This window comes from Fundulus heteroclitus, chromosome 4 (assembly GCF_011125445.2).
Source record: "Fundulus heteroclitus isolate FHET01 chromosome 4, MU-UCD_Fhet_4.1, whole genome shotgun sequence".
NCBI classification, from domain to species: domain Eukaryota; kingdom Metazoa; phylum Chordata; class Actinopteri; order Cyprinodontiformes; family Fundulidae; genus Fundulus; species Fundulus heteroclitus.
In genome coordinates, this window is record NC_046364.1 from 27,633,479 (window position 1) to 27,647,144 (window position 13,666).

The 13,666-nt window shown below is 39.0% G+C and overlaps 1 protein-coding gene across 2 annotated transcripts in view; it reads left to right on the forward strand.

Annotated features, from left to right (window-relative positions):
- Nucleotides 1–7,192: 7,192 nt before the first annotated feature.
- Nucleotides 7,193–13,666, forward strand: part of lrrk1 (leucine-rich repeat kinase 1) — a 72,733-nt gene continuing 66,259 nt past the window's right edge. Inside the window, exon 1 of one of the 2 annotated variants that reach the window (XM_012861629.3) lies at nucleotides 7,193–7,376. The gene's annotated coding sequence lies outside the window, so the exon portion shown is untranslated. Of the gene's footprint in view, nucleotides 7,446–13,666 lie in introns of both variants that reach the window. The other variant, XM_021315964.2, reaches the window with a different exon arrangement.

Here is a 13,666-nt window from a genome sequence, read left to right on the forward strand (position 1 = left end):
TATATACACTGGTAAAAAGTGGTGAGCTCTTAAGGGCAATGTAAAGCGGTTCAATTGCGACGACGAAGAGCAATGGTAATAGTGGGCATCCTTGTTAGCAGCCGCGTGTTAAAGGAAAGAAGTTGGACTGTGTTGAGTTAGTTTTTACACTGGCAACTGGGGGACTGTATCATAATTTAATCCACAAAACAAAACTCTGACTAAAGCTGAACCTAATTAAGACTGAGAATAAATAATTCCATTCCACTCTGTCAAAAGCTTTTGAGCAGATCTTTCTGTAAAAACACAAGTAAAGAGAGTATAGTAAGTGTTGTGGCCTTTTATTTTCTTATGATGTGTGGTGTGCATATGTATTCAATTCACTATACTCTGATACTGTCACGTTCAGAGGTAGTTTGTAAGTAGTTTATGCAAACTAGATCCATTGGTGTTTGGGTATTGTGTTTGTGCACTGATCACTTTTGAGTTTTCATTATTTGTTCATTCCAAAATCCAAATGATTAGAGGATCAGTCTGTACATCCATATCAGGTTCAGTACATGGGTGGGGTTTCAGCTTCACGCGGCTGTTCAGTACCAATGTTGTCTCCAACCAGAACTGATTTTGACAAGATGTCCAAAAAAGATGTCCAAAAAAAGTTAAAAAAAACCAAAAACAAAGCAACTGGACTTGTTTTTTGTAGTTTGAAGACGTTTCGCTTTCTATCCAGGAAACTTTCCCAATTCAAAAAGTCTGGAGTATTGTGTAGTATCAAGCGTTATATTACTGCCCAACAAAGACCTTGTAACGGCTTAGATAACATGCAAATTCAACAGAAACAGACTTTTTGAACTTTTTTTGGAATGACAATGACCTGGAGGACTGAGAATCTTCACCAGCATACTGTTTAAAGTTATTTAATGTTTATTAAATCAAGACAATGGTTGAAAGGGATGAATTCGAGCACTAGCAATCTTTTAACAGCAAACTCTGCACACACATAGAATAAAGGAGTGACAACTTCTTTTCAAGTTCAAGAATTTAATAAGAGAAATAGAATAAACATCCAGAGAACATCCCTATGTAATGCGGTTTATCTGAATTAACACTATATTTCGATTAACAAATCCTCTCTATTAGGCTAGTGAAACCTAACTTAACTACTAAGCAAAATGAAGATACAAAGAAGCTAAGCTAAGGAACTATTTACATGCAAAAACAGGACAAAAGACAAAACAAAAGTGGTGGATCATAATCAGAATAATTCAGTCAATCCCGTTCACTGCAGATCTGATTAGAAAATGCATGGAATTAAATGGAGTTAAATTAGCTTAACTAATTTATGGAAACATTTGGCATGTGTTTCAATCCATTCACAATGCGAATCCTGAGTTAAACTAAACATTATTTGATGAAATAATAGTTTGTTTAAGTTAAAAAACCAAAGTTCAACTTAAAGAAGGTAAATTGAGGTTAAATTAGCTTGACTAATTCAGAACAACATTTGACATGTGTTTCAACCCATTCACAATGCAAATCCCAAGTTAACCAGAAAATTATTTTGAGTAAATAACATTCTAAAGACTGATTTGCCCAGTAAAATTATTTACTTTTGTAATGTTCTGGCACTGAAGCCGATCTGATTACAATTCTTTACACCTGCTCCATTCCTCTCCCTCTGCAATTAGTCCTCACTGGTTCCACCTGTTTAACATTCAAATATATAGATCACAGAGCTGTTGTCCATGTATCAACCCTCCAGACCACTAAGGTCTTCTGGCTCAAACCTACGTTGCATACCTGGAACCAGAACCAGACAGAGAGAAGCAGCATTTAGTTTTATGCTCCATTAATCTGAAACAAACTCCCCACAGACTGTAAAAATGCTGAAACACTTGAGTTCATTTAAATCCAGGTTAAAAACCTATTTGTTTAGAATTGCCTTTAAATGTTAATTTTAAAGTTTGTAGTCCAACTCGTCTTGGCCTGCTGGTACTATTCCACTGCAATGTGCTTTCCTCTATAATGATTGTAATGTTTTTTTTCCTTTTCTCTCAGTTTTTTTCTGTGTACAGCACTTTGCATCATCTTGTTACTGAAAATGGCTTTATAAATAAACTTGCCTTTCTATATCCAGTTGATTATGTGCTTATTATTGTTGTTTAGGTCCTGTCATTCCTTAGTATTTAGCTTTTTATTTATTTCTGATGTTCTGTTTGTGCATTTAGGTTATTCATTTATGTTAGTCTTGCAGTTTCTTTGTGTTGTGGTTCAGCTCCCTCTCTGTTTAAATAGTCTCCTTTCCTCAGTCTCTCCTCCACAGCTGTTCAACATTCTACTGATTAGACTCGCCTGGTTCCCGTGTCAATAATCACATTTCTTCTGTATTTAAGCTCTTTGGTTCATTGGTTCAGTGCTGGATTCTTCTGTGCATTCATTCTAGGTTGATGCCCTATTCCCATCATGCCTTCCTTGTGAGTTTCTGGTTTCTCTTCTCAACCATAGTCTTCCAATTACTATGCAGATGCCGTTTCCCAGTTTGTACTTTGGTCCTGCTCTGAAATACTCACCTAAATAACTATATTAAGAACAACAAAAAAAACATCTCCTCAGAAACAGTATGTGGATAGATACAAATTAATTTTTAGACACACATACACATTCTTGTTTGAAATACTTACTGAGGACCGTGCCTTGACTTCCATTCATTTTCAACTCTTTCTACTGCCTAACCCTAAACCTAACCATTACCAGTATTTACCCCAAACCCTGACATAAACCTAAACCCCAGCCCAGAAAAAAGTGAGGACCAAAAAAGTCCACTTTGGTGCTAAAATTTTAAAAATATCTTCACACTGAACTGCAAGTACACACACTCACTCACCCCTCTATCTTCACATACTTGTGTTATTTAATTCATGACATTGTGAAGGATGTCAGGGTTTGTTTTATGTTTTAGATCCTATTTAAATTATTTCAGTACCCAGGCACGATGAGATCCTTTGTTCGTTAAACCTTTTTATCACAATAATTATGCTTTAGCTAGCCGTCTACAGTACTTGCAATACAAATATTACTTGTGCACAAAAGGGATCAATGTGCACATCACTGTGTGAATAAATTATGCAGCTCTGAGTGTGAACTTGGACAAAAATGCCCAGGTTATGTTGCCCTTATGTGTTGCTCTGTAATGGACTGGAAACCTGTCCAGAGTGTATCCTGCCTTGCCAAATGATCCCTGGATATAAGCCCAAGCCTGGGAAGGATACACGAATTAACAAGTAAAAACAGTTAATGGATGTGTTACTTGGATAGTGGGTGGAGTTGTCATCTTGCAATTGGAAGGTTTTGGGTTTGATTCCATCTTCCACTCGTCATATGTCAATGTGCCCATGGGTAAAGCACTTAGCCCCACGTTGCCTACTGACCTGTTTATCAATATGTGATACTCAGGTCAGTATTGATTTGTCTACCAATATTGATTTGGTAGACCATGAAAATGCTGCACAGCAGAAGTGACTCAAGCCAGTCAAGATTCCTGGATGCAGACCATGGAGAGAAAACATGATCGCAACATCCGCTGGTGGGAGCAAAGGATCTGCTCTTCAACACGTCTGTGGAACTACAGGTTTATAACTATAGCAAACAAACGCTTTCTTCCAAGCTTTATTATAAAGGTATTTGGTCAGAGATGCATCTGTTGAATGACAGAGGGAATCAAAGCAGTTTATGGTAAAGTTAGATTTTTTTTTTTCAAAGAGAAAGTATTCATAAGCCCCCAAATATGATATTGTCCAGTAATTCGTTTCAGTATAAGAATCATATATATATGTACACTTTTTTTTTGCTAAGTTTTGTTCTTTCTTTGAGATACTTAAAACAGAACAATTGTTCTTTTAAATAGGCTTTATGGGATGTTGTCACGCCTTGCCACTCATTTGGATTCTGCATTTGTCAGAATTCTCAGCTTAGTTGTAAATTATTTCATTTTAAATACGGAAACATCTTAATCACATTAAAACACTTGGTATTTTCAACCATAAATCAATATTTCCTGAACAATGATTTAACCATTACAAAAAGAGTTTTGTCATTTCCTATAAACGAACAGACACATTTTTTTCGTTCCCCCTTAATAAGACTAAAAACCACCATTCCAATTGTTACAACCTGGTTTAAAGGCCATAGCAAAACGGGAGACACCATGTATACAAGGCAAGCTGCACAACAAAACACAGCTGTACTCCATCCTCTAATCAGCATGCACCAAAAACATATGCCAATTAAATTGTCCTAATCTCAAGACTGTGAGCCAATGAGACTCAATTGACATTACTTGAAAAGAATCAAACTTTTTATCTTACAAACTCCTGGTCAAGTCCCCACTTGTTACGACCCAACTCGTCTAGGGGAAGTAACATTAGAGCCAACATGGAAATGTTAGGTAAAAACGTAATTTATTGTTTAGTTGGCTGGAAATAAGTACACTTTCAAAAAGGACAGGAAGTGATCTAATAACAAAAAAAATCCTAAAATGACTTAATGCCACAAGAAGTGAAGCGTTGATGCTGGAGCAACACTGAAATAAACCAAAAGCAAATCATCAAACTAGTGACACAACCAGCATTTGTCAGGTTTAAACAGAGTGTCACAGCAAAAACCTAGCACAACAAGCACTAACCATCCATCAGTGAGTCAAGCTGCTCTAAAACACAGCTGCCCTGTTTGTGTGGGAGAGCCGTGTTTAAATCAGGAGGGCTCTCCACAGATTGGTGAGGCAATCAAGTGAGTGTCCAATCCGGAACGAGGATGATGGCAGCAGGAAATGACTGAGGACAAAACAAGAAGGACTTGAGGAGGTCTGAAAACTCCCACAGTGGCATCAGCTGTCAAGAAACTGGAACTACACCTGCAAACATACAAGAAAGATAAACAAAACAGACAAAGGCCACTGGCCGTAACACAATGTTTGCACACGGCCACCCAGCAGCTTCTTCATGCAACACAGCTGCATATGTACCTGAGGAACAAGAATTGGGCTTTTCCCATTAGTTTCCTTCAATAACTGATGATGGCTGCAACAGCACAGCGCCAGGTCACCATCCTGTTTATTTTACTGGAACTAAGGGATGAGTAAAGTATATTATATTCACTTAGATGTAAGAGGATAATGTTCTCATTAATATTTACTTAAGAGGAAAGTACCAAACTGGACTCACTGCACAGGTCGGAACCTGTAACGGTACCACACTGGAGGTCCCTGAGGTCCTGGGAGTGGCCTATTGTCTGGCGAAGGAGTCTAAAAACATTTGTGAAAGAATAACACCTATGGCCCTGGAAGTATTTGGAACACCTGAATTCAGTACAGTGTACGTCCTGTTTACTGAAAACCTTTTTTAACCTTTGCTCCTTAATAAGTGCAGCCTTGTTTAAAATGAACACTTCAGTATGTGTTCAACTGTTTTCACATCTTCCAGTCTGGCCAAATAGCTTGGTGCATTGTGGGTAGCCAGCTATGCCAGTTTCTTTTTGATCTGTGAATTTTACCAAGTGCCTCTGACATGTGAACAGAGGTGGGTAGAGTAGCCACAACTTGCACTCAAGTAAGCGTAACATCAGCTCAATAGATTTTGACTCAAGTAGATGTAAAATGTGGTCATCCAAAAAAATGACTCAAGAGTAAAAAGGTTTTTGTTAAAAAGGCAACACAGGGAGGGAGTTACTGTTTTATCATGAATTCTGATCTGATTTGAGAAAAAATATGTCATCAGACAGAGAAAATATGAAGTTATGTTCAAAATATGTTACATTTGGAGGTTGAAATAAAAAGGAGAACAAAGATGATTTAAAAATAACAAATTCAGGCAGAATAAACAAACATTTCCCAATCATGTTTTTACAGTATAGAGCTTCTGATGCCAGTACCTCCAGCAGATAATGTGTGTTAGAACAGTGAAAACTATTTTCAGAGACAATATATCCTGTTTATTGTATGTTCACTGGACCTCTACGCAGCTGATAGTAAATGACACTAGAACAATGAAGCTTGTTGTGTCATTTACTAGGAGAGGAGGAGGGGGGGGGGGGCTGTTTTTCTTGAGGTAACTAGAGTAGCAAGACACTGTGCTCAAAGAAGTAATCAAGTGGAAGTAAAAAGTAGGACTTCTCCTACAATTATGTTAAAATAAATTACTTGTGTAATTGGAAATGAATTAAAACCTAGTTACCCATCTCTGCATATGGAGGACGCATGGGGCACAGGCAACCAGGGGTTCCTTCTGACATGGCTACAAAGTATGTGTTGACCAAGAATATCATGGAAGTCATAGATTTCAGTGAGCAGTTCCAGCCCTGCTGCGTCTGTGTCGATTCGGTCAGGGCCTTCTTTCCTGCAGCTGTTTCCCATCGACATCAGCAGAAATCTGTAAATACAATCATGTTTCAATGTAAACTGATCATGGGTGGTTCTAGACAGGGACCATCAGGGACCAATGCCCCTGTAGAACTGGTCCTGGCCCCTGTTGTGGCCCCTGTACTGAAGACATAATACAAAACCAATTTCTTATGATAATATGCGCTGGCATACAAACCATAATGGATTGCCCCCTTGGACCAATTTCACTTTTTACTTTTACAGTTTTATTTTAACAATGATTTAAAAATTAAAGTGTGGCACTTTTAACTTTTGCCGTATTGAGGTAGGATCATAGTTTTCTCTGCTAGATCAGGGGTCTCCAACATGCGGTTCCAGAGCCGCAAGTAGCTCTGTGGCTCACTTAATATATTAAACAATGAAATATTGTATAAAATACTGTTTTTTTGTGTGTTTGTTTCATTCTTTTGTTCTGTGACCCCATGAAAAAAACACCAGCCCTACCCTGGCCACCCTGGTAAATTTGGCCTTGAACTGCCGCTGAAACTGATGCCAGAATTAACAAAAAAATAAAAAATAAAAATACACACTGTTGGCGTTAGCACTGTAAAGTTTATAGAGGTCAGAATCGCCCTAAAATGAAACGGTGTTTTATTTATGTAGTGTTTACAGGACATTTATTTCTCATTACTGGGGGTTCCTTGTCGCTCCATGAACCAGCAGGACTGCAGCGCTCCTGTTGCTGCCGCTGGTGACGCTGTGGGCGCGCAGTTATTTTAGGAATGAATAGCGGAACTGTAGTTGTTGTTGTGAAGCCCAGCTGCTCCTGGCTGCGCATGTGTAGCAGCGGCATGCTGTCGGTTGGGTTGGACAGTTTGGAGCTGAGATTTAGGAAGTCGACTCGAAGTTTAGAGCCGCGCCAGGCATTGATCGGTTCGGGTTGCTGCGGCCGGCCGGACGCTGCGCAACGCTGCGGGAATAATGCTGTCCTGTCGGGATGAGAGCTGGAGGCGTCAGCCGTGAGGTGAGCGGGCTGGTCCTGTCTGGAAGGCTGAGGAAGTGCGCTGCGGTTCGGGACAGCAGCCCAGATTTGGTAGGGGCTGAGTTCTAGACGCTGAAGCTGCTGCAGGCTGACGCGTCTTTAGAAAGGATTAAAGCTTTTAGAAACATGGAGCAGATCTACACTTCCGGAGTCACTGGCCCAGAAACTTCTTCACACTGGGCCTCCAGTAACCAGAACTCTGGCAGCTGTCTTGGCTGCAGTGAGAGGGCGTGTTAACCGTTCCTGGAGCTGGAACAGTGGCGCAGTTAATGTGCGCATCAAGGCGGACACTAACCGCGCCAGGCTGTCTCCTGCAAACAGTTCCCTGGAAAATATTTTCAGCCTTTTAAAAGTATTACAGTTGAGTTATGGAGGTAGCCTATTTATAGGAAACAGAAGAAAACTGCAGCTCTGATCTGTATTGTTCATGTTTATATATGTTCTTAATGACGAAACTATACAGGTTAGTATGCAATATTTTAAAATTGTTTGGACCAAAATCAGGAATTAAGTCTCACAGCGTCATCTCATTGCACCGTCACACAGCGCGTTAGAAAGATGCTTTCACACAGTGTAAAAACAATTCACCAATAATGTAGAAATGCCTTATTTTGTACAAATGAAAGTAAACCGACGTCCTAGTATGCCGACATGTGGTCTGTCCGAGATTTGTGTTGTAATTGAGACAGATGACAATGGAAGGTACCATCAGGGAGTCGCCACAAAAACAGATCAATGCTTAGTTTTTTATTACTAATTTATATTCTTTATTACTAAACGGCAATCGTCAAAACTGTCAGCTTGTATAATTCCAGCTATTTGAAAAGAAGGAATTTCTAACAAAAAGAGTTAAATGTTTAAAAGTATGTTTAAAAGCGGGCCCTAGCCTGTTTTGACAGTCTCTAACTAAAAAAACATTTAATCTTCACATTCTGGGATTTTTGTCTCTGCATCTCTATCACTCTTTCTTTATTCTCCCTGTTTTAGCTTGCCTGCCAAGTACCTATCGAGTTCCCAGAATGCACTGTGGTGTACCATTCAGGGACATTCCTAAATTCCAGGACATTAAAGGGAGAGTTTAGTTTTTTTTATTTTACTTATTTGTAATGTGGTTCAGTGGAGAGGTTACCTACAGTATATAACTGTTTTATTGTTTTTGAAAGACCAACTGGTCCTCAGTAAACATCCAGTCACAAACGCCCCTTTATGGATCAGTTTGTCATTTACATCGCCCAAGTTGAACTAGCGAGATCAAGGACACTGTGTGCGCCCATAGATGGATGTGCTGCTGCTGTCTTGTTGTCTCAACATCACTCAACTCCATTTTTGTCTTAACCCTGCTCTGACTTCTAGATAGCTGTAAAACATTTTTGTTTCCTAAAAATTCAGACATTAAAGGAGCTATACGTAAGATATTTACTGCAAAATCAACCTTAATCATTTTCATTTTTCACCTAGGATGCACAGAACATTCCCTATGAACAGTCAGTGCTCTCCATCAACAACGTCTTTGTCACGTTTTTCTCCTTTCAAACCTAGAGGTACGGTGCGGAACTACTTTGGTTCAGTGTGTAGCCCGTGTTTACTTCCTGGTTCCTCAGTCAATCTTATGAGCTTATGAGATTGGTTTCCAACACAGAGCACAGCATTTGTTATTTTATTTTGGCAAAAAAGCAGCAACATGCAAACATACCAGAAATAGAACAAAAGACAAAATCATGTAAGTAAAAATTCCCAACAGCAACACACCGTTTAAAAACAGTATATTGGATTGTTGTGATTGGCAAGCTGTACCAATTTGAGCCACATGGTGTCAGTATTACAGCTCCTTCAAGAGATCTACCTGGTTTCTGTCCTAACGAATGGGATCTCCCGACAGAAGCACGCCATTTCAGTGTCTTTCCAAAGACGCTGCTCGCCAAACAGTCTGAAAGCAGATTTGTTATTTACAAGCACGCATAGTGCTCAGCATGAATACAAGGAATATTTTTGCAAAGGAATACTTGTGAGGTCAAACTTTGTAGTTTGGGTTGTCCGTTAGGAATGCTTGTCTTCAGGTTAAGGATTCTTTTTCTGCATGCATCTGATAATTACAGTGTTTAAACCATGAGCTGCCGTGAATGCTGTCCATCTGAAAAGAGGGAACAAATGGGACATTATTCACGTCTGAACTGTAGGGAGACCTCTAGATCATGGAGGGATACCCGCGGCTTGATCTACCTCTGGGGGCTCAGTTGAACATAACTGAACATAACTTTCAGTTTTGTAAAGAGTTGGAGTTTAGACTTTTTTCTGCAGATTCTTGTCTGATGACTGAATCATTGTGGATCATGCACTTTAAGACTGTGGCGGATGAAGCATCACAGACTACATGATCTGTCAAACAAAGTAATCCCAGCTTTATGCATCAAACTCTTTTGAGGGCGACAGTTTAAACCAACATGGCACTCTATCGTGCACAACTAGGCCAGACTGGTGCAGACTTGGCCCAACATTGAGTTGTTGGTAAAATCTGGTAAATAAATCGTGTAGTGTGACCTTAAGATATTACCCAGTTATATCCTCCATGCTGTGGAATAGGGTTTGCCTCCTTAAACTCTTTGTACCCAAAAACCTTAGTCCAAACATAGGCTTTTAGACACTTGAGGCATCAATTGGCTAAAATGTATTGGCTCTTAAGAGGTTCAAAATGTCCCCAGTGTATTAAATATTTTAGACAATCAGATACATTTGAATATCAGACAAAGACAACCAGTGTAAATGCAAAAGGCAATTTTCAAATAATGTTTAAATTCTTTAGGTGAAGAGAAGTTATCCAAATCAACCTGTTTCTGTATGTAAAAGGAACTGTCCCTAATAACTGATTATACTATTTAAAGCCAGGCTGCATCATCTCAATTGAATGGATACCCAATACTTTGAGTAGGCCACTCCAACGTGTCCAGGGATATTCAGAAGTGGACTGCTGGTGAGCTTTGGATCCTTGTTCCACAGACATTCTTCTTCGTGATTTTCCATAAACTACTGCCAGGGTTACAGACCATGAAGCAGCCACAGACCATTACTCAAATTCTTTGCTCTACACCAGATGCAATGGGACACACTTTCCAGAAAAAAAATCCCTCGTTTGTCTCGTCAGTCTACATAATATTTTCCTAAAATTCTTTAGGATCTTTATTTTTTTTGGTATATGTGAGATGGATCCTTTTGGTCAGCACTGGTTTTCACCTTGGAAATCTCCCATGATTGCAGGTTTGCAATTTATTTGTTACTGTGAATCTTGACCACTGAGTTTAACTGAGACAAATGAAACCCGCAGAACTTTGGATGTCTGGGTTTTTGTGACCTCCTGCATTAACCCTCATTACACTCTTAGAGTAGTTTTGGTTGGCAGTTCTACCCCTGCTCCATGTTTTCTCCATTTGTAGAAACAGCCAGTGACTGTTTCACTGGATTTGCAAGGCCTTTGAAATGGCTTTGTAGTGCTTTTACGACTAATAGATGTCGGTGACATTCTTTAGAATTTTTTTACTTTTAATAATAAAAAAAAATAAAAAATCCATGTGCTTCACGTTGTCCTATTTAGTTGATTTCTTGGTTCTACCTAGCAAGCAATCAGGTCTTGGTTGGGCAGCAGTCAGGTCTAGGTGAAGCTTGTAAATTTGTACCAAAAATGTGTTTATTCACAATTTATTATTAAACCACCCTGCACATATATTTTCTCACAAAGCCAGGTTTGTTTAGATACATATTTCCCTTGAAATCATCGATTCAAAACTGCTTTTGAATTGATTTACTTGGGTTTTCTTTGCCTGACAATAACACTGGTTTGATGATCTAAAACATTTAAGTGTGACAAAAATGTAACTACAGTTGTAAGGTAGTTATTAATTTTTCACCAGACTGTATTTTATGCCATTGTTTAGGCTGACACTGCAAAGACACAAGCGATCACACACTACTAATATTTATTAAAGAAACATGAAACCAAAATGGAGGAACTGTGCATGGAAAAGCTAAGTACACCCCGTGATGAAGTACTTTGTAAAGTCTATGGCAGCAGTAAGTTAAAGCAGTCGATTGGTTTTAAAAACCTCTCACATCCTGTATGTTTGGGAAGAATCTGTTTGGAGCTCCTATCCAAACTGTTCACCATTCACAACATTCCTTCAGTTTATTGAGCTCTCCTGATATCAGTTTCTACACAGCTCTCATAAAAGTCCCACCAAAGTTTTGAGTCAGGTTGCATTTCAGACTTTGACCGGACCATTGCAACACCCTAATTCTTTTGGATTTTATTCCTTTAGCTGTAGATTAGCCACAGTGTTTGGATCACTGTCCTGCTGCCAAACTTTATCCATCCGATGCTGCTGGGTTAACAGACGATTCCCAAATAGCCATAACCCATTATTAGACAGTTAGAACATTATGCATAACTCCAGAACTGGGTTGTTTCAATTGGGTGTTCTTTCTATTCTTTTATGTTCATAAATAAAGGTTTTACAACTCAGAACCTTCTCTTAAATCTGGTGAATTTGAACTTTGGGCCAGAGACTTGTACTGCAAAGCAGCTGGTTACCCCAAAAAGCTTGTAGGTATAACTGCAGTGAGAAGGTGATTCTGCAGGTGCTCTGATTCAGTGAGGTTGAACTAGGACTGGGTGATAAATCGATTTTATCAATTATTTTGAATTTACAATTTTTTTTAAGATTAAGGTTTTGGAAAATCAGGATATTATTTTGCCAACGCAATCATTGGGCTTCTGTGAAAAGAATAGCATGCAATGCTTCTGGTCAGAATACGCTGATGGTTGGTTGTAACATGACAAAATGTGAAAAGGTTTGGGGGTGTTAATAGGATTCCAAGGCACTGTATGCATCCTAAAGCAGAAGCTGGTTACTCTAAAGTTTGTTCCTGTTTTGTCGAGATCAGGAACTATCAACTATTTGAAATAAGTGAAATATAAAAAAATATGTTTATATAAAACAAAAGGGAGCACTGAAACATATTTCCCCTCACCAGCCTGCATCGTTCTGAATATTCGTGTTCATGCTCATTTCCACATTCGTCTAATACCACTGAATGTTCAGGTTGTTTTTTTCGCTTTTAAAACTAAAACGCATTTAGCAAATTTTAATGTGAAGGTTTTCTCTCCCTCAGGTATTCCATATAAAGTATGCGTTGGTATTCATGTACCCCTCCCTCATAAGTAGCGCTGACGGCACCAGCTAAGCACCGGGAAGGAACGGCTTGTTGTGGACTTTGTGGTATCTGTATGGCCCACATGCTCCAGTTCAGTTGTGCTAACAATGCCCGTGGGTTATTGTCTCTTGTGTCATGCTGTGTTCCATTTGTACTCGGAAGTCAGAAATTCCAACCTCCATGTAGGAAATTTCAACTGGGACAGCCCATAAAGTCGGATTTACTACTCGGAAAGTCGGAATAACGGGACCATACCCGACTTCTGCATTCAAGATGACTAAAGCGTCATACTTTTAATAATAATGATAATAATAATTGAACTTTATTGATCTCACATTGGAGAAATTCACTTCTGCATCTTAACCCATCCCCTTGGGGAGCAGTGGGGATCGAACCAGGTACTTGCAACCTTCTCAGAGCGCTAGTGCACTGCTCTAACCACGAGGCCAACACCCCCCCACAACTGTTGATACGTGTTTTACTGTTGTTAGCAGTTTTCTATAATTTATGTTACATTTAGTCGACCATTCACATGCTACTTTTCAGTGTTCATAAGACTGGATGGCTTAAAAAAAGACGAAGATTTTGTAATAAAAAGTTGCATTTAAAATATTCTGAGACTTGAGTTGGCTGGATTTGTACATTTAACAAATACAGCATCCATGGTTTTTCCCAGTCAGGCTAGCTGGAAACTGTAATGCAGTAACTCCCAGATGACATAATCTCCAACTTCCCTGTTTTGAGTTCCGGGGTTAATGGAACACAGCATCACTATAGGTGTGCGAGACTTAAAATAAGACTATTCCTTTTGGATCTCAACTGATTTGGTCAGTTAGTGTAGATATTTTGTGCTGTTCTGCCCTACAGGGATAGAATGTGAGTTTATAAACCTTTTTGCTCTTTTGGATAAACCTTATAAGCTATCATAAATATTCACAAAGACATTGACTTTGAGCTTTTCATCCATTCTTTTGCACTTGCTCAGCAATATTAAGGATCTTTGGGCTGTTGATAAATCCAGTTCCTGAGAACTGAGAGAACTCAGAGCTTAGTTTAGCTTAGAGATGGGT